Source organism: Protopterus annectens, chromosome 2.part0, assembly GCF_019279795.1.
Source record: "Protopterus annectens isolate FY-2018-M chromosome 2.part0, PAN1.0, whole genome shotgun sequence".
Lineage (NCBI taxonomy): Eukaryota > Metazoa > Chordata > Ceratodontiformes > Protopteridae > Protopterus > Protopterus annectens.
In genome coordinates this window covers 1,089,228,126-1,089,251,236 of record NC_056728.1, presented here as the reverse complement: position 1 = coordinate 1,089,251,236, position 23,111 = coordinate 1,089,228,126, and positions in this window count along the sequence as shown.

Here is a 23,111-nt window from a genome sequence, read left to right as displayed (position 1 = left end):
AGGTATGGAAAGAATACCTTCTCTTCAGCGGCATTTACCTTAAGATCGCTGAATTACCTTACTCATTTCACTTGACTTCAGAGAGATCTCCTGAAGGAGTTGGGAGATACCCTTCAGGGTTCAGTAGCTCCGGGATCCACGGATAAGGTTTCTGCCAAGCTCTCCACCCTTACAGTGATAGCTAACTTCTACATGAGGCTGATTTCCTATGCAGCGGATGGAGCGAGTAGGGCAGCTGCAGCAGGAATCTCTCTTAGGAGACATTTTTGGATGCGTCTTTCTGACTTCACGGAGTTCTTTAAGTCTTCCTTCACCAACGTCCTCTTTGATGGTTCATCTCTTTTTGGACCTCAGGTGAAAGAGATCTTGACCAGGTGCGAGCAGGAGGGGAAAACCTTATCTGCTGTCGGAGTATGTTTTTCCCTTCCTTCTAGACCCTATCTCAAGGGTCATACAGGAGGAGAAAATGCGGTTCCATAAATCCCAAAAATGTTTCCCTCAGGCACAAGGTCAACCCTCCCCTAGAGGCAGAGGGGGAGGATATAATGGAAGACACTATCCTCATGGCAGAGGAGGTCCTCAACACCAGGAAGATAGAGAAACCTTCTCTGATTGTCCCTTCCATCACCCCTGAGGGGTTGCCTGACTGTCCGTCTCTGGAGGCAGTCGAGGGTCATCTATCGCTGTACCCAAGCGCCTGGCAAAACATTTCACAAGATCGTTGAATACAAACCATAATATCAAGAGGTTACTTGATTCCCTTTGTTTCTGATCACCCAGTAAACTGGTCTCTTCCAGACATGCCACCCATTCAACTAGACCGTGCAACATCAGAGGTCAGCTCGTTGCTGCAAAAAAAGAGTCATCCAAGAAGTTCCCAAAGAGCAAATAGGATCCAGAACTTACTCAAAATTATTTTTAGTTCCAAAAAAGACAGGGGACTGGAGATCAGTTCTAGATCTCAGCAAACTCAACAAGTCCATAAAGAAATTGAAGTTCCGAATGATCACTCTGCAATCGATATTTCCCTTTATTGGGAAAGGCAATTGGATGCGCTCAATAGATCTTCAGGATGTGTACTACCACATCAAAATGGACAGGTGCTCCAGAAGACACTTACGCTTTTGGCTGGGAGCCAGTTATTTTCAGTTTCAAACACTGCACTTTGGCTTCACTACAGCCCCCAGAGTGTTCACCAAATGCATGGTAGTGGTAACAGCTCACCTGAGATGTCAAGGATTCCAGGTGTTTCCGTACCTAGATGACTGGCTCCGCACTGCTACTACCAAGCATCAACTGATCAGAACCAGGGATGAGACTCTATCCTTGTGCGCCAGTTTAGGCATCACAGTAAACCTAAAAAAATCAGCCTTATCTCCATCACAGCACATTGTATTCTTAGGCTCAGAAATAGACTCAACCACCATGTCAGCAAGGCTAACACCAGAAAGAGTAGAATCATTGCACAACCAAGTCAAATCTTTGCTAAACAGTCATAAAGTTCAGGCCAGGGTAGTCTTCCATGTCCTAGGGACTATGGCTTCCTCCATTCTATAAGTTCCTCTAGCCCATCTGCATGAGAGTACTTCAGTGGTTATTATTTGCCCAATGATCAATGTAGGATCTTCCCCTGTCTCATCATATTCTCATCACAAACACCTGCAAGAAGGTTCTGACATGGTGGTTGCATACGGAACAACTTCTCTTAGGTCATCCACTTGTTCCTCCTCAAGAAAATGCATTTTTGACCACGGACACCTCCCAGATAGGGCAGGGGGGGGGCATTATCTGGGAACGACGGTCCAAAGTACTTGGCAGAACCACAAGAGCCACTTGCACATCAATGTTCTGGAGATGAGAGTGGTGCTATATGCATTGCAAGCACTTCACAGTTCTCTTCCCACCAGGACAATTGTGATTCAATCAGACAACATGTCTGTTGTGTGGTATATAAACAAGCAAGGGGGGAACCAAATTTTATCCGCTTTGCCAACAGGCATTAAGAGTTTGAAACGGGTGATGGACACTTAATGCTTTATGGTAGCAATGCACATCCCGGGGAAGTCCAATGTGATAGCAGACAAACTCAGTCGAGCAATCCTCATGCCTCACGAGTGGTCCCTGAATGCAGAAGTTGCGAAAGAGATCTTTCACAGATGGGGCCAGCCTTGCTGCGACCTATTCACCACACACCTGAACACCAAATGCAGCAGCTACTTTGCCCTAATTCCCCATCTGGGGTTGTCACCCAGGGATGCTCTAGTCCACAACTGGCTCCTGGGACTCCTTTATGCCTTCCCACCTTTTCCTCTCATTCCAAAGGTAATACATAAAGCAAAACAGTTGAGGAGTACCCTAATCCTCATTGCTCCTTACTGGCCTCATCAAGTCTGGTTTCCCTTCCTGTGGCCCTATCTCTTGGAGGAACCATGGATTCTGGAACCACCTCCAGACCTCCTGATTCATCAATCGGAGCAGTTCCATCTGACCATCTACACCCTAAAATTGACAGCATGGCTGCTCCAGTTCCATGAATAACCAGGTGCGTTTCCCTCTCACCTTCAGTCAAACACATTCTGATTTCATCCCACAAGCCTTCTAATAAGAAGCTATACTCCAGCAAATGGAAAAGGTTCTCTATTTGGGCTGTAAACCAAGGCTTAGATCCCTATACAGCTCCTATAGAATCTATTTTGTCCTTCCTTGCTTCCATCTTTCATGAAGGAGCTGCAGCCGCTACAGTTAGAGTTCAGTTAGCTGCCATCTCTAATTACCATTTTGGCTTCATGGGAATCCCATCATGTCCCACTCTTTGTGTAAAACCTTTTTGAAGGGAGTTCTCCTTCTCAGGCCTCCAATCAAACAACCACCAGAACCCTGGGACCTAAACTTAGTTCTCACATCCTTAATTTCTTCATCCTTTGAGCCCTCTTCTTCATCGGATCTGAAATTATTATCTTGGAAAACACTATTCTTAGTAGCCATAACCTCTGCTAAGAGTGTCCCAGAACTGCAAGCTCTTACTATTGGACCTCCTTACATTGTTTTCCACAAGGATAGAGTCACCCTTCCTTTATTCCCAAGGTATGCTCAGAACATAACCTTAACAATACTATTGAGCTATCAGTGTTTTTTCCAAATCATTCTAATAAATCTGAATACAGGCTACACCAATTAAACGTCCAAAGAATTCTCATGTTTTACCTACACAGGACTAAAGAATTTAGAAAATCAGATCAATTATTTGTTTCCTTTTTGGACAAAAATAAAAGTTTGCCTGTTTCTAAGGTACCCTCTCAAAATGGCTTTCAGATTGCATTTCCTTTGCTTATCAGACTGCAGGCAAACAGTTACCCAACAAAGTAAAAGGCCACTCTACAAGGGCAGTATCAACTTCATGTGCCTTTAGATCCAGGCTCCCAATTGATACTATTTGTGCAGCAGCTACATGGGCAAGACCACATACCTTTGTCACTCATTGGATTTGGCCTCCCGGGACAGGTCATCCTTTGGGTCCACTGTGCTGAAGAGTCTCTTCGCTTCAGCCACCCGGGATAAAGGTTCTATGGACGCTGTCCCATCCAGCAAGAATTACAGTGATATAGGACTACATAACATCAAGAAGTTATGTACTTACTATAACATTCCATGTTTGTAGTCCATCTCACCTACATTCTTGTGTCCCTACCCTCCTGCCCCCTTCCTGTTCTTGGAGGATCTGGTGGACTATCCTTATGCTGTCTGACCTGGCTGTAGTTGTTGTCCACCTGGCATAGATAATGTTACACAATATTTTGTCTGTATGTACACAGTTATTGATAGTTTCATAACTATTAGGTACTTATTGCTTTCTTGCAAACAACATCTGGGGAATTGCCGTGAGTCACCATGGGATAGGGGTTAGCCTCGAGCCAGTAAAAGCTCTTGAGCTTTAGTATTGGCCGAGTTGGAGCCTAATATCGGCTCTGAACCCATCCAGCAAGAATGTAGGTGAGATGGACTACAAACATGGAACGTTTAAGTACATAACTTCTTTTTAGCTTTTATTAAGATGAATAGTTTAACCTTTTAAATTCTAAGTGAAATAATTGGCTTTAATGTCATATAGCTAAAAGAATCAAACTCTAACATTTTTAAAAGGGAATCAGTAACCATTTGAAGTAGGGGAACAAAAGAAATAAATGATTTACCTTGTAAAAAGTAATATGCAGCACCTGTTCATAAGTATTCGAGTACTTATTTAAATTAATAAGAATTTATGATCATAAAATACATTGACTTTCATTTGTCCTTCAGTTTTTTACTGTTTTTATCTTTTATTAACCAACCATCTCTTGTTGCATTTCTCTTCAAAGAAGTTGATAGATTCCAGTCCATCTGTTTATTGTTTCTAGGACTTAATTTTTCTGTGTAAAGTCCATTGCATCTTCCAATGTGTTAACAGACTTCTTTCTTTATAGAAGGTGAATCCTTATTTTTGCTGGAGACAAGATTTGTGCTTTAATGTTTTTTCTTTAAGCTTTTAACAAGTGGCACACATGCTTTTCTCTTGGACATCACTAATGTAGAATAGTTATTGTCAAATCTTAAAGTATTTCCTTTAATTTTAACTGGAGAATTAGTCCATGCAGCTTTTAAGACTAAATCCTTATCTTGACTTGAGAAAAATCTTATGATCACTGACCTTTGTGAAGGTGTTTTTTTAAGATAAGTTAAAAAGTGATCTATGTGCCCTTTCAGTGCCAAAGGGAAAAGCTTCAGGCAGGTTTAAAGTTTGAGGCAGCTAGGTATTAAGGAATTGAATAATATTGTCTCCCTCTCCTTTTTCAGTAATCCCATGAATCCTGATGTTGTTACTTCTAGATCTGTTCTCTTAAGTCTTCTATTTTATCCCAAAATACGTTGTTTTGTTTCGGAATAAATTCAGTGTTATTCTCATTTTCAAGTACTCTTCCATCAAAATAAGACATTGTCTCTTCTATACTTGAGATTTGTGATAATTGTTGTTTAAGAGATTCACTCAGCACTTCAACTTGTTTTTTACATTCCAATTTGAAACTGTCCTTTTTGCTGTCTAATTTATCTGTCTTTATAGATAACTCACTGATGTTACTTAGTATAGACTGTATGCATTTTTTCATTGCACTTTCCTGTACACTGAGCTTAAAGTGGCTCATTCTGAGACAATTATTTCTTTCTAGTTTTCTTGACAGGAAAAAGCAATTAAAAGAGTTTCACACTTGTTATTTTTGTAGTAAATATTTCAGCAGATGTTCAACTATAAATCCATCAAGCTTTGAAAAGTTCTGTTTTAATTTTTTAGTAAAAATCTTGTCAGAGATGTTAAAATGAAGCACAGATAAAAAAAACAGTGCTGCTAACCCCTCCCATCTTGGCCACAGCCCCTTTGTTCCTATTTTCAACATCTGCAAGTTGAGCAGTATGATAGTTGGTAAAACATGTACAGTTGTTTATTGAAGAAACATTGATTTTTAAGGAATTATTGACTAGCAACTATTTTTGACGAACCCAATTAAACTAATACAGACTTTGTGATAAAGTTTTCTTGCAACATTTTTTCTTAATATTAATTTAATGCTGAAATGTGTGTTTTCACACACTGCAATCAGAGTGAAGTGTTTACTTAAGTGATATGACAGCAGTAGCACGAACTATATGGATTATTTGGCACAGTCCTTACCTAAGCATTATTACTTTAAGAAAACAAAAAAATCTTCATTTCCAAACAACAGAGAAAATAACAAAGATGAAAAAAATCAGTACTTCAGGATGTCCAGAGGTAGTTTTTAAATTTCAAGCTTTGGAATCTATTAAAAGAAATAGAGTAGTGACTGATATGGATCTTTACACTATAACTGTAATTGTATAACAAAGTCATATGAGTGCACTGCAGTATTAGGTCTAACACTTTTCTTGTAATGATTAAAGTAATTGCCAATAGGTTTTCCTCTTTAATGGCCCTGGAAAAGGAACTCAAGGAATGTAAACTTAAGAAAATTCTAGGGGGATGCAAGAGATTATGCTAATGTAGACCATTTACTGTACACAATCAGTTACATTTTCTGAGAATGTTGATCAAACCTGAGCCAAGGGGAAGAGGAAAAGAACTAAGTCCATTCTTAAAAAATCTGCTAGCACTCTGGAAACATCCACTGAGGATTCTTCTTTAGCTGGTGAAATTGATGTTGAGGCTGTAAATAATCCCAGGTTGGTTAAACATTAATCATTTTGTATTTGCACTTGGCTGTACCTGCATGGGCTTTTCTATTCAGTGATGAGTTTCAATTATCTCACCATCAACTGGGAAACCTATTCTAGCCCTAACTCATTACCGCAAAGGTTCCTTGACTTTTTTACCTCAAATGCCCTGGAACAAATTGTTCAAACCCCAACAAGAAGAACAAACATACTAGATCTGATCCTCACTAACATGACAAACAGATGCACCACCGCAACTTTCGGACCCTTGTTAGTCAACTGCCTTCGAACTGGCACTAACACCAGAACTCACAAAGGGCAAAGTCAGACTAAAAAAAATCCACCAAAGCAAACTATACCCTCCTAGGGGAAGGTATAAATGCATTCCAAACTCCACCCCAAGCTGGAAGTGGTAACTACACCAACGATTGCACTAAAGCCCTGTACAATCACTTGTATAAGTCCATAGGCTTGGCTGTTCCAGAAAGAATCAAAGCCAGAGCCCTAAGTAAAAAAAAAGCCACACTGGTGGACATCCAGCATCAACAGACTTTACAATAAATGCAAAAAGTTGCTGTCTAAGAAAATTAAAGCAAGGCCCCAACAATGGAAAAACACCCTCCTCAGCCTCAACAAGCAAATAAGACATATCAAATCCTCTAAGGGTAACTTTGAAAAAAACTTAGCAATCACAGCCAAGGATAATCATAAGGCCTTTTACAGCTATGTACATAGTTTAAAAGGTAGGACCCAAGAATGTGCCAAACTAGTGACTAACAGTATCATGTACACTGATCCTGCAGAAATTGCAAACCTGCTATTGGACAGATTTGGTGAAAATGTCACTCCCTTATCCCCTCCAAACTTATCGCAAACCTTGTCTCCAACTCCCCCACCCACCCTACATATCCAAAGAGCAGGTTATTATCTAAGGCAAAAACAAAGCCTCTGTGGGACAAGATGGCATCCTAGGCTATCTTCTAAACAAACTAAAACATGAACTAACATCACCATACTTTTACCCCCTATCTTCTCAATCAAACTCCACTCTATACTCTTTCTTAAATCTGATCATACCTTAATGCTGACTAACCTTCTACTACTTCAGCTAATCTTCTTACATCATCTTACTGCACCCCATGCACCATTACCCTGCTTCCATAAACACCCCACCAACCCACTCCCAAACAATCAACCTAACTCAAAAATTGACTTCATCTCTCCCTCTTTCCTTCCCTTAAACTTTCAACTCCCTAAAATAAAAATACCTCCTTCTTACTCCCTAACTCCAAAAAACAAGACAAGGCTTATTAGATACTACCCAATCACATCAAAATCCCAAAGTTTTCCCACTACTATACTTATAGCAAGTGATATTCATCCAAACCCAGGTCCAAATCTGAACCTTACCTGTAGTCCAAACACTCCTCCCACCTCAGCCCCTCAAACTACTCCCCAAAAATAAAACTCCTTCTATTCTATAAATACCAGAAGCATTCTCAATAAACATAGTCAGTTCCATGCTTGGATAGGAAATCATACCCCTGATGTCATTGCAGTAACTAAAACCTGCCTTAAACCCCAAAACCTAGACAAAGATATCCCCCCCCCTCCGGCTATAACATGATTCGCCTAGACCGAATGAACAAAAAGGGTGGTGGAGTTGCCATAGTCTATTCTAGTAATCTCACTATTTCTCTCACCACAAAACCATCTTTCTCCCCAGCAGAAACACTGGCAGTTGATCTTAAACTAAACAACTACACTACAATCACTATAGTAGCCACCTACATTCCACCAGGAGAAAATATTCCAATACTGGAAAACATTCTCTCCTATTTGTCCCTGAATATCCCAAATGAAACAATCCTCTTTGGTGACATAAACATCAATTGGCTAACCCTTAATAACCCTGGATCCACACACAATATTAATCTATATGGATTTACCCAGCAAATTACTAAGCCAACACAATTTAACAACACCCACACTACAAATACCCTCATAGATTGGATAATTGTCTCAGCTCCATCCAAATATCACAATCCTGAAACTCTCCCTGATTCCCTGAGTGACCACTCACCCATAAAAGTGCTAATATATACTAGTCACCCCCCAAAACCACACATATTTTTTACTAGGGATAATCTCTTCAATTTTAACCCTGAAATTTTTAACAATATAATATCTAGAGTAAACTGGGACTTTCTCACTCAGCTTCCTTTAGATGAGGCTGTCATTGCCTTCAACTCTACTTTTCTGGATATCGTTAACTCACTAGCCCTACCTCGTAAAATCAGGACAAAAGCTAAAATATCTCCTTGGCTAACAAAAAAAACAATAACTCTCATGAAGTCTAGAGATAAGTCCTGGAAAAAATGGCTACAAACAAAAAAATCCTTATGATCTACAAAGATGCAAAGAACAAAGAAACCACGTCAAAAGACTAATCAACAAAGACAAAAAAAGAATTCTACTATAACCCCCCTACAACACTAAAATCAGACCCCAAAAAAATTTGGCACACAATCAATCAAATGATCCATCCAGGAAACCCTACCTCACCCAACCCTACCCCAGAAAAGACACCAGTAGAAACAGCCAACACCTTCAACACTTACTTTGTGGAATCAATATCAAACCTCTTTAACTCAAGCAGCTCCAATACAAAAAAAAAAACACAGCTTTCTCTTCAACAACAACTCCTTCCAAAATCTTTTCTCTCAAGCCCATCCCCACAACATATATCAGTACCTTACTCTCCAAACTTAAACCCTGCTCTGTATCTGCAGATAACATCCCATCCTACTTTCTCCAGTCAGCTGCCCACTCACTTGCATGTCCTATCTCTATCCTCATAAACCGTTCCATCTCAGAATGTAAAGTACCTTCCATCTGGAAACATTTATATACTATACCTATCCACAAAGGAGGTAACTCCACTGAAATCACTAACTTTAGGCCTATTGCTATCCTCTCCCCTCTATCTAAAGTTCTTGAAAAGTGCATTCATACTCAAGTCATGGAACATCTCTCTCAGGAAAACCTACTTACACCTACTCAACATGGTTTTCGACAAAAGCATAGTACCTATACAGCACTCCTATCCTTTCTCAATACTATTTCCCTGGACAGAGATGACCATAAACCTATCTCCTGTCTCTTCCTTGACCTCTCTAAGGCCTTCAATACCATCTCTCACTCTCTACTATTAAACAAACTGTCCAACCTCAGTTTCTCTCCTGTTATAGTGGTGTGGTTTGAAAGCTATCTAAGAGATAGATTCCAGTCTGTAAAATGGGATACTGCTCTATCTACTCCACTACAAATACAAATGGGAGTCCCTCAATGATCCATTTTAGGGACATTACTTTTCAACATCTTCACAAACTCACTCTATACCTCCTTCCCACTCTCCTCTATTATACAATATGCTGATGACTCCTACTGTCATAACTATAACAAACTCTCACTCAGAACTCTTAACAGCTACCCAGTCATCCTTTAACTCGGTAGAAACATGGCTCTCCAATGACCAACTCATCCTAAACCCTAAAAAAACAAAAGTTCTACTTTTCCTCCCTAAAACAGCTAACCACATTAAGACCTCCTTCACTTTCCAGTCACTCAATAAGACACCAATTGTAGCCGAATCAAGCTCAAAACTCCTTGATATTACAATCAATGACCAACTAAAATTTGATCTCCACATAAATAACAGTATCAGGAAAGCCCACCTTACGCTCGGTCTACTATATAGAAATAACAAATTTCTAACTCAGGAAACCAGGATAGCCCTCACTCATACCTATCTTCTTCCCTGTTTAACATATTGTTCTCAAATTCTTATTAACCTCAACTCCTCTCTCATTGCTAGACTTCAGACTACATATCACAAAGTAGCTAGATTTGCAACCCAACAACCCTACAGATCTCACCACTGTCTCTCACTAAGATACTTAAACTGGCTCAAACTGCTCCAACTCCTCCTTCTCTCTCAGCATTCAATCCTATATCAGCCATTTTTCTGTCCAGCCTTACACTCTATTATCTCCCACTATGCTCCTACAAGAAACCTCCGTAGCTCTTCACAAGACCTTCTAAAAATCTACAAGCCCAAATCTAAAGCAGGACAAAACATATATATCTACAACCCCTCTATTTAATGGAACAAGCTACCTCTCGAGATTCGAACACAGGCATACCACAAACAGTTTAAGCTAACACTAAAGGAATATTTCAATAAGAAATGGATCTGCCAATGCTCAAACCCTCCTTGAAAACTTTCCATTCTCAATTTTTCCCAATCGATGTATTTCTCTCTATAATACTCAAATAACTTCTGGTCAGATTTGAAAAAAATATATATCACACACCTGATTTTTGTATCTTATATTCCTTTCTACTTACATAATATACGTGTAACCTATTGTTAATCTGTTTAAGAGTTTGCTGTATTCTACTTGTATAAAATCTGTATTAAGTACTTAATGTATATTTGTATGTACTGGAGCTTTTCTCCCCGGGCCTCTTCTGAAAAAGGGCTTCGGCTCAGTCAGACATTCCCAGTCAACAAATGTAAAAATAAATAAATAAATACCCTATTCAACTAAAGCCTAACCTCTGGCTTTGTTCCTGTGGAATGGAGAGCAGCAGCAGTTACTCCCCTCTACAAAGGTGGCTTAGCAACAGACCCAGGGAATTACAGACATATAAGTCTGACCAGCCTCATCTGTAAAGCCATGGAACGTATTATCATGGACCTCATAAATAAAGACATAGAAGTCCTCCAAACCCTGGATCCAAGCCAATTCAGCTTCATCAAGGGCAGATCCTGCCTGTTAAACCTGGTGGATTTCTTCAAAAATGGGACCAGGGCCATTGACGAGGGCAAATCTGTGCACACAGCATACCTCAACTTGGCAAATGCCTTTGACACAATACCACACTCTGGCATTACCAATAAACTTAGCCACCTGAGTATAAGTCCCTTTGTTGTAAGATGGGTTGCCAGCTGATTCACAAACCAGACACACACGCTATCAGAGTGGGTGACTCCACATCAGCCAGCAGACCTGTTGCCAGCGAGTGCCACAAGGGTCAGTGCTGGGCCCCCTACTGTTTGCTATAAAGTTCTCAGAAGTTCAGACCAAAACTAAGGGGCTGTGGCTGACCAAGTTTAAAGATGACTGCAAACTTGGTGCACTTATTGAATCCCCAATTGATGTTGGTATACTCCTGGAGGGTCTTACGCAGACCAACAACTGGTGTCTTAGTCATGATCTCAAACTGAATGCAAAGAAATGCACCATCATTGCTTTTGGTAAAAACAATATCCTTTCACTATCAAATTAACAATAATACCATCTCTACCTATGAAGTAGTGAGAGATCTGGGATCACAAGTGGACTACGACCTTAACTTTGACCATCATGTGTCTACTGTAATAAGGAAGGCTTCCTACATAGCACACTTGATTAGCAAAGGCATTGCCTCTAGACCAAAGGAGGTTATAACCCCTCTATACTCATCACTAATCAGGGTCATGATTGAGTATAATGCCCCTTTTGGCATGTATTGTACAAAGCACCTGCAGCAACTCGAGAAACTACAGAGTTTTTTAACTAAGAAGATCATAGGACTCCAGCACATGCCTTACACAGACTGACTAAAGTCCCTGTCACTATACTCAGTATCATATAGATTTCTTAGGAGAAACTTATGCCTGGCGTACAGAGCAATCTCCGACCTAAACCTAATGAATATGCTGCACAGATGTAAATCAAACAGAACTAGAGCTACCCATTCCAGGGACCTAAATATGGCCTGTGACTTGAATATGACATACTGGAGGGAGAGATTTGTCTCCCAGCGACTGCCACATCTTTGGAATAGGCTGCCAATTCATGTGAAGCAGAGCACCTCAATGACACTGTTCAAACAGAACCTGGATGAGTTGATGGGGCACTGTAAATTCTTACCAGGGAAAGCATCCACAACCCTCCTGGACATGGGTGGGCATTAATAAATACAGTCCTGGGTAATGACTAGAGTATCTATGGTATTACATTAGGATAAAACTGCTAGGCTTGAAATGACCTCTGGGTCAATAGCCTAGTAACATCCTATAATCCTATGATCCTACTTATATACAATTAATTTCATTGCATCTATGATAGAGCACTTTGGCTCAGTAGTAAAATATGTGACTCACAGCTCCAGAGACCTGGGTTACTCTTAACTTCTAGTCAGTGTTTGTGTTTAGTCTGCATGATCTCCCTGAATCTGTGTGGATTTTCTCTGGCTAGTCTGTTTTTTTCCCAGTTCCAAAAACACACAAGCACTTGTAAATATATATATATATATATATATATATATTTGGGGGAAGGTGCAATGTGTTGGGGGACATTCTGACATGTAGTTAGGCAACAATCTCTATTGATAAGCTAGTAATGAGGTGCTAATGAATCCTTAATTTTTGTATAAAATAAGGCAGCTTGCTACAACAAAATCAGGACATTTGTTTGGGGGAGGGAGGTGTCAGCTTGAGCTTGCCTGAAAGACACTGGAAGCATGGAGTGTGAGAGCCTGGTCATGGATAACATGCATTAGATTTATAGGTTCATAGGATGATACTTGGCTATTGGCCCAGAGGCCCTTATAAGCCTAGCCAAGAATTTCACCCATGTTTCCTCAAAGTCAGCACCTGTTTCCAGCAGGGACACAGGTGGGATCTCAGGGGTATATTTTCTGTTTCCCATCCAGTCGTCCAAGTTCCTCTTAAAGAGGGCTAGAAAGGTACTCTGCTTAACATGGAGAGGGAGTCTATTCAACAGATGGGGGAGTCTTTGGGACACAAATCTATCCCGACAACAAGTTATATTAATGTCACACACCAGGTTAAGGCCTTGTGTGTGGGTTGCACAAGTGGAGTTTGCCTTACGGATATGCAGCAACTCCATCAAGGCTGGGTCTGAAATGTCCTTGCATGCCAAGCACAGGTCACCTCTGTGCAGTCTGTATGAGACTGAGTAGAGGGACAGGGATTTTAGCCTATCTGCATAGGATAGGTGTTCGAGACCCTGGATTTTCCTGGTCAGGAACCTTTGTGTTCTCTCCAACTGCTGCTGGTGCTTGGCAAGGTACATGCTGAAGGGAGGCATTGTACTTGGTAATGGATCTGATAAGGGAGGAGTACAGGGATATTATGACCTCCTTGTTCCTGGATGAAATACCCTTATTTATGAGGTGGGCCATGTAGAAAACCTTCCATACAACGGAGGCAACGTGGTGATCAAAAGTCAGGCGGCTATCAACCTGGGTCCCCAAGTCCCTCACAACGGATTGCATGCTTTGTACATTGTTATTAATGTGATAATTAGTGGGGATGACATTTTCCCCAAAGAGGATAATGATGCTTTTCTTGGCATTCAGTTTGAGGCCATGCTTCTGGCACCAGTCATTAGTTTGGGTAAGACCCTCCTGGAGGATATTCACATCACTAGGGAAATTGAAGACAGCCCCCAGCTTGCAATCATCTGCAAACTTGGTCAGCCTCAGACCATTGGTTTTGGCTTGCACCTCAGAAAAGCATATCCCAAAGATTAGAGGCCCCAAGACCGATCCTTGGGGTACACTGTTCGTTATGGGTCTACTACTAGAGGTGGCTTCCCCTACTTTGACTGAGTGGGCTCTATCAGTGAGCCAGTTAGCTACATATCTGGTAACATACAGGTTGATGCCTAGCTGGGAGAGTTTCTCTGTTATGCCTGAGTGGGGAATAGTGTCAAAGGCTTTGGCCAGGTCAAGGTAGGCTGTGCGCACCATCTTACCCTCGTCCATGGCTTTGGTGACTGTTTCAAAGAAGTTGACCAAGTTTAACAGGCATGATCTCCCTTTGACAAAACCAAACTGTGTGGGGTCAAGCATTTGGAGGTTGCCAATGTCCTTGTTTATAAGGTCCATGATAATCCATTACATGGCCTTGCAGATCAGGCTAGTTAGGCTGATGGGCCTGTAATTGCCTGGGTCAGTGGACTCTCGACCTTTGTGTAGAGGGATGACAGTGGCTGTCCTTCATTCAGCTAGAGAGCTCATGCCTGAGTTCATGTAGGATACTGCCAGGGATGTTATGGGGTCCCATGCAGACTGTATTTTTTGCTTTTGAGAGGGGATTAAGGACCTGCTCCCTGCTGATGAGGGGAGGAGGCTGGTGCTGGGGATGTCCTGGTTTACTGATGGGGGGAACAGGGCGGTGAAGTTTTCACTGAACCTGTCTGCCAACAGGTTGGCTATATCTATGGCATTTGTGTATGTGGTGTTATTGACCACCAGTTCAGAGCAGATTAGGGTGTTGCCTTTGAGATTGTGGACATAGGTGAAGAATGCCTTGCGATTGTCCTTGGTGGATGTGGCCAATTTGGACTCAATGTTAGCCTTAGAGGATTTTACCAGTGACCTTATTTGCTTGTTCAGACAAAGGAGAGATTGCTTTCAACTTGGCACCTGCTTCGTCTTGGCCCTGGACAGCAATTTTTTTTCCTTCTATTATAGAGTTTGTTTATTGCTGCTGTCCACCAGACAGGTTTACTCTTCCTTGAGTGAGATGATTTGGTCTTGTCAGGTATTGCTGAGTCCATACAGCTATGTACGTGCTCATATCGTTTTTTGGTGTAGGTTTGGACATTAGTGCTAGTTCCAACTGAAAGGACCATAGCTGTGCAGCTGCTTAGTCAGCTTTGGAAAAGTTTTTTCATTTGACCCTGACAAAGGGGGGGGGGGTTCAGGGGAGATAGTGACTTTAAAAGTGATCGCTTTATGGTCGGATCTTACCAAGGAGGATGACACTGTAGGAGTACTACAATGACTACTTATGTTGGTTAGGACCATGTCCAGGATATTTTCACCTCTCATAGGGGTGTCAACCAGCAGATCCCATGCATTGGCACTGACAAAGTCGAGGAATCTCTGGGCATTAATGTTTGGGCTAGACTAAGTCTTCCATTCTATGGTTGGGTAGTTAAAGTCACCCAGGATCAGGGTAGAGGGTTGAATCTTGATGGATTCAAGTAAGTCCAGATAGGTGGACTGGGTGCCCTGAGTCATGGTTGGGGGTCTGTAGCTAGCTATGATTTGAATAGGTGTTTTGTCAACAGTTAACATACCATTCGACTAGCCTGGAGGTGTGTATGTCTTTGATAAATATTGAAACTCCACCTCCTTTGGCTTTGTAGCCCTCCATTTGGGATCAGAAAGTATGGTAGGATGAGTAACCTGGTAAGATTGGGGTGCTCTCCACAGCTTTGAACCAGATTTCAGTGACTGCACAAATGTCAGCATCCTCCAGGGCAAGGAATGCTTGCAATGAGTGCAGTTTCATGCTAAGACTCCTAGCATTTAGCAGCATGACCTTTAAATTTTGTTTATAAAAATTTTTCATGTAGGTAATTTTGTGCTCATGACTTTGCCTAAAAAAGGCACTATGGGGGAGGCAAGAGCTTTTGCCAGAAGCCTAAAGCCCAGGGGAGACAGATGTAGACCATCTCTGGCAAAGCATCATGGTCTGTCAATCATGTCCTCACAGGCTGTGAGGTACTGGATCCCCTTGGAATGACACCAGAAACTAAGCCAATTGTTAAAGTCAATCATTTTCTGTTTGTATTGAGGTATCCTTCTGGGTGATGTTAGGATGCTGCTTAAGGCTAGGGACATACCTGCCTGGGACACATATTCAGCGAGCTCAATCATGTCTCTCTTGATATAGTCCAGAGAGGTACGTCTCAAGTCATTCACATCAACATGGATTATGACAGAATCATAACAGTACCTGTTGTTAAGAGACTTGAGTGTGTGCATGATATGGTGGATTCTAGCTCCTAACAAGCAACTTACTGTGACGTTCTCCTTGTCTAGCCTGGTGAGGGGCACATCTGTGCACCTCACGATAGAGTCTCCTATGACTAGTATGTTGGGTTTGTGGTTGGGCCTTAGAGGCTGTGAGACACAGACATGTGTGCTATGTGTGATGCTTGGTGCTGTGGGTTGTGATGTGTGTGTTATTGCTTTGGAGGTTTCTTTTGTTTAGGTATGTTTTTGTTGAGAACCCCCACATATGTAGGAGTGTGTTGTACAGATGTAGGTGGTGTTAGAGGTGTGGTCTTCATCGTGTTTGTGCAGACAACCTTCTCAGTGCCAGATGTACAGTCTTGTGACTGAGACAGCAAGGATTCTAGGTTCTTAATGTGATTGCATCTCTCCATATTGTGTTCCTAGGTGGTAGTAGTAGAGGGTTGTCTGTGTACATAAGCCAGTTGCTACACTGTCTCGGGATGCCCATATCAATCAGACTAGCAGGAGAAACCATAGGAAATTGTCCATCCATGGTTATCAGAATCTGTGGAAGAGAGGTCAGGCATAGTAGAGTGGGTACTATCTGAGGAGAGTACCTATAGGTGTGAGTAGGGCTGGATAAAATCAATACAGTAGCTGCAAGCAAGGGTCTCGCTCACACAGGAGTGCTGGTAAGGGAATAAATGCAACTGAGATACCTCACAAAGGGTTAAAACAGCACAGCAGCAGTGCACAATGGGCAAACAAGCATAAACCCATGCAAATGTTGGGTTTAAATACCACAAAAATAAAAGTAACACAGAAACACTGAAAGTGAGCAATCAACCATTGTCCCTGAGTTCTGAGCTCAACACCCTATGCCAGACCAGTTCCAATCAGTTCACTTACTCCCACTAAGTGCATGCAGGCCCTGGCCAACACAAGATGGCATTGCAGGAAACACAGGAATCACACAAACAGATCTGAATACAGCAAAACCTGTTACTAGACTATGCTAAAGATATTTAAACTATGTTTAGGTCAATTTAACACAGGAGAACAGATACACATTTGAATATAGCAGTAGCAAACAACAGCAAATGAACCAATTAACTGGAATAAAAGCTCAAAACTGAGCCCTGTTCCAGCAGTCTTCAGTCAGACAAGTTCTAACTGCGCACTCCTGCCACTAGGGTGCAGGGAACCTTCTCCAAAAAAGATGGCCTGGATTAGTGCTCAAGTTATGCAAACAAAGCTAGATTCAGCAGGTGTGAATCTAGTCTATGTTACAGCAAACAAGGTGTACCAGTTTCAGAAAGAAACAGTTCAAATAAGTAGGCACAATAAGCCTTTAACCAGCACCTCCCAGCTCAGAAGGGCAGAATCTACCCTCTCCACCCACAAGAGTACAGACCACAGACCTTCTTAATGTATAATAACTGGCCTGACGCCCAGGTGCTTAAACCAGAACTAAGACACTTTTAGAATAACAGACACTAAGCCTTCAACCAGCAACTACCAACTTAGAGGGATGTAAGCTACCTCTCCTGCCACAAAAGTGCAGACCACAAACCTTCTTAATGTAAAACAACTGACCTGAAGCCCAAGTGCTTAAACCGAAAGACTTAGAATAACAGTTACATTTTAATCAGGCTACTAAGAAGTAGTAATAAATGCAGCAGAATAAATGCAATTGAGTACTTTTAAGAACAGCCAGCAAATGCAAAATAAAGTAATAAAATAGGAAGAAACATACCTACAGTAAAAGCAGAAGAATAAAGTGCATTTTTTTTTTTTTTATTTTTTTTTGTTTAGATTAAGTGGGAAAGGATGAAACATGATAATTTAAGATTGAGAAACTAAGGGGGGGTGGGCCTTCACAAATGATCTATATCTACTCAGTAGAGTAAGCTAATGTGATGGGACTGGGATGAGTGTACAAAATGAGAGTTATAGCAGAGGTGGGCAACTCAAAAGCCAAGAACTCTTAAAACTCAAGCAGAACAGAAAACTTAAAACAAAACAACATAAACACTTCAGTTAACTACATATATTTCTAAATAAAAAAGCAATGCTGTCTCTCAGCTCCTCCAACTACTTAACTGATTTAGAGAAATCATACTGACTTGGAACTACAATTTGTGCTAGTTCGAGACTTACAGCCTTGGGACTTTAAAAACAGTATGTTACATGAGGGGGTTTGAGAGGCTATACTGCTGGTGGTAAATTAAACTATAGCTGCTGTTTTGTTTTATTTCAAACCAAGTGGCAGATTTTGAATTTTTACTGAGTGTGTGAAAAATAAGCCTGTGTTTTTATAAAAGTCATATCACCAGTATATACCTGGATTTAAAAAAAAAAAAAAATATATATATATATATATATATATATATATATATATATATATATATATATATATGTTTACCATCAGAAGGTCAAATCTGACCCCATCGAATGATGGGCTCATCGACCCCTTTCCACGAAACCGACAATGTCGAAGTACGACATTGTCGAAATATGATTCGCTGTAAACCTCGGAATGGGCTTTAACATGGGTCGAGATGGGGGCAAGATTCGTACTTCAACATTGTCACCGTTGGGCCTCCAGACTTCAACTGAAGTTTCTGATTGTCACATATAGATATATATATATATATATATATATATATATATATATATATATATATATATATATATATATATTATATGGATCCCTATCCGATGATAGAAACTTCATATGACTGAAACCATAAGACTGAAATTTCTAAATACTGAAAAATCACTTGACTGAAACCCATAATACTGAAATCTTGCAATGCTAAATTTCAACATACTGAATTGTAAAGTGGCCGCTGTAAAACCAGAATAGGTGTGGGGCTATGTCCCCCACACCCCCTAACTATATATGTTAACTCTAGGACCACACTACGTGGGGAAAAGGGCATATACCTTGTCTTTAGAGCAAACTTCATTTTTTGAGATAGGACTCATTCTGCACATGCTCAGACAGGTTAGCTGCAGCTGATATGGCAGCTGTTACTCACTTTGTTCCTTTCCCAACCCCATTCTCCAGCCACCCCCAATCTCTGTAATTTAAACACTCCATGACACACCCGATAATACCTACCTAACACCTGCCACTTTAAGAGCAACACCTTACCACTAATAACATCCAAACCTTTTCCACTTCTACCTCCAAATACCAAAAACACTGCACTTCTCCTTCCCCAACAAAATTACTTGTTTCAAAATCTATTCACATATCTCCAATTCAGCCATAAAATAATTGGCTAACAACAATGAAACTTATACCACACTTCAGCTCTCTACTAACGAGCCCATCTATTTCCATGCACAATAACCACAACTGCTGCAACTCAACCATATTCAAAACTTTCATTCCTATAACATTCCCTCTAGTTTGCTTCAATATCTATACTTCCTTAAGAATCTCACCATCACCAATAATTCTTCAGACAATCACGTACCACACTAAAATGACAACACTCCACTGACACCCTACTTAATTCCGAAAATATTAGAAACAAATTAGACCAAATAAGTGCCTTTCTCACCCTTCACACACCATACATAGTCAGAATAACAGAATCTTAGCTAAAGAATGACTACTCCAACATTTACCACTTCCTTCCCAGGTACAATATATCTTTTATAGCCATCCATGGCAGATGGAAAGTAATGCTCCTATGCAAATCCTATGCAATTTCCTATGCAAATCTACCCATAATGTCTCTGTAGTGACCCAAGCTAATGCTACTTCAAACCATGAAGCTAATTATCTGCTAGCCTAACTACCATCTAAGTCTAGTAACCAACTATTATTAGCCATGGCATACCTCCTACCAGCCTCTTCCTTAGTCATATTCCAAGCTCTAACACTAAGCATTATGACTAACATACTACAAATCAAATGCACCATTATATTCAGGTACTTCAACTTAAACTGTCTGGCTCCCATCTCCCTAGATGTATCTGGATTCATAGCTAATCTTAATCTAATAGGACATGAAACTACCAGAGCAAACTATAGAACTAGCCACCACACTCTCACTGACCACATAATCACCTCACACACAGCTAGCATCACCTCCATTTCTACTCACTCCTTTCAGCGAGCACTTCTTGATAACTTTCCACACTCCAAACTTCAAAATAAAACAAACCCAAAGTTGATTTCATTTAGGCAAAAAAATCTTTAAACAATCTGTCCAAACTCAGATTTCACCTAGCAGCTATAGACTGGTCTCCCATATTCAACCTTGTAAATGCAAATATAGCCAATGTACTACTCACAGAAATTCTCCTGTCACTTCCCGTTAATTAGCAGGTGCTTCACACATACTAATATATACTGGCTAACCAAAGAAATGAAAACATTGATGTGACTTCATAATGATGACTGGCAAAGTTGGAAACAAGATCCATTGACATTAACTAGAAAACAATGCATGACTCTGTGGAATATCACTAAAAGGCAATTCAAAGACACAATGTCATATACATGTTATCCAGACATCCCTCCATCCTACACTCACCTATAAAATTCTATCAAGAAGTAACCAATATAAGAAGTAGGAGTCCTCTAAAGAAACCATTACTTAGGACTGCATACTTTGCCAAGCGTCTGCTCCCTATTCAATGGATTTCATCACTGAATTTTCCAGTCTACCCTCACCTCCATCAAAATTCCCACTCAGAACCAAGACCCCCAGAATATAACCACCCTTTTACATAAGTGCAATAAAAGCTAAATGGAATGGCCCATTGCTGGAGTAAATAAAACTTGACTTTCCTTCTGGCTCAGACAATCTCTACCCATGGTTCATATAACAATGCAGATAATTCTTACTCATCTCTCTAGCTGAGATATATATATATATATATATATATATATATATGTGTGTGTGTGTGTGTGTGTGTGTAGACACACACCACACACACACACACACACACACACACACACACACACACACACACACACACACACACACACACACACACACACACACACACACACACACACACACATATATATATATATATATATATATATATATATATATGTGTGTGTGTGTGTGTGTGTGTGTGTGTGTCTGTGTAGTTGTGTATAAAATCTTTGCCTAACAAACACAATCACTATCGGTCATTTCTAACTAATCTCAATACTGCCCACACTGGACAAAATTCTACAAAAACTCATTAGTGAAGCAACTCATCACCCACCTCCAAAAGTTTTTACTCTAGTATTTACTCTCTAACTGATAGCATGGATTATTGATCATTATAATTGGTTTGAGTGCTCTCTGGATCTTAACCAACCACAACCTCTACAGCATGGACAAAGGACACCTAACATGTATAGTCTTCATTGATTTAACTCAGGCCTTTGATATGGCTGACCTCTCAATCCTACTAACTCGCCTGTTAGCTTTTGGAATCTGTCCACAGACTGCACAATTATTCTAAGAATTTCTCATCTGCAGAACTAGAAAATATTGATTCTTTCCTCTCTGAACCTGTCCACACTGCCATGGTGATATACTGGCCACTCTGCTCTTCTCCATTTTCATAAGCAAACTCACTTGATCTGCATCAACTTCATCTCCTACTGTACGCTGAATACATGGTAATTTACAGATCTAGTCTGCATCACTAAAACATACAATTGCAACTTCAAATGGACCGTCTACATCTAAGCAATTAGCTCACAACAAAGCACGTCTTAATGAATCACCGAAAATTAATTAAATAAATAAAAACAATGTTACCATCTTCATCGCTACAAAAAGGCTAGCAATATGCCCTAAATCACCACATACTGCTGATCAGTTCAATAACACCTATACCAAAACACCAACGTCGCTGAACAAAGTAACAGCCAGACTGTGATGATTGAATTCGTTTAATCAATTCTGGTACCTCGGCCTTCGCCTTCTCATGGAATAAATCTGATACACAATACAGTCACTTATAAATCATCCCAAAACATTTGCATAAATAATTTGTTTCAATAAAACAATTAAATATTTTGCTTCTTAAAGTCACAAATGCTTTCCCTAAACCTTTTTTAAACAACATGCGTTATTAAGCATATCCCAAATAAACCATTTCTTAAATAAAATGATTTCATAAATAAAAAATAAAATACTGTTGTTATACAAAATTTATAATTTTATAATTTTATAATTTTATAATTTTATGATTTTATAACTTTATATTTCTAAATTCATCCCATTTGGAAAAATAGTATTATAATTTATAATAAATCTAGATTCCATTTCCAACAACCTGTTGTGAAAACCTAAATTGTTGTCACCCACATCATTTGGTTTGCCTAAAACACAAAACACTAGCCCGTATAACAACAGTATTTTATTTTGGTGTTTTGGTATATGTTTCAATTTTTTGAGTGTTTAACCAGTTCAATAACACCATAGGAACTGTAACACCCATTAGACATCTAGGACTTTAGCTTGACCACTCTCAGCTTTCAAGAGCACATTTAAAAACTCAGGCCGAAGATCAACTGTTTGCTATCTCTCTCTCTCCCCATGCCAGAGCTGCCATTGTTAAAGGAGTCCTTCCTGCTCAATTGGAATATAATTTACTCATTTTTGACACATCCTTATACAAAAATAAAGAATGCTTCAATTAATCAATAGCAAAATCTGACTCTTTATCACCAACTCTATACATATGGAACGTCACTGTGTTACCCTATCAAAGGCCAACTGGCAACCATAATAGGGCAGATTAAACCTCCTGTTTTGCTCTCTCCTCTTAAAACTGATTAAGAAAAGGCACTCCATCATTACTCAACATGAAACTAATTGCAACCACCCCACAATACAACCTCAAAAGGCATGCTACAATGGGACCTACAGTCCAAACACCCACCTCAAAACTTCACTGCCCTGACAACTTAAACAATTTCGGCAAGAGAAACTTAACTTTAACTGTAATAAGACTGATCATGCCACGTAACTAGTCATATTTCTTACTGCATCTAGTCATTACCCTTTACATTGACTTCTCTATAACCC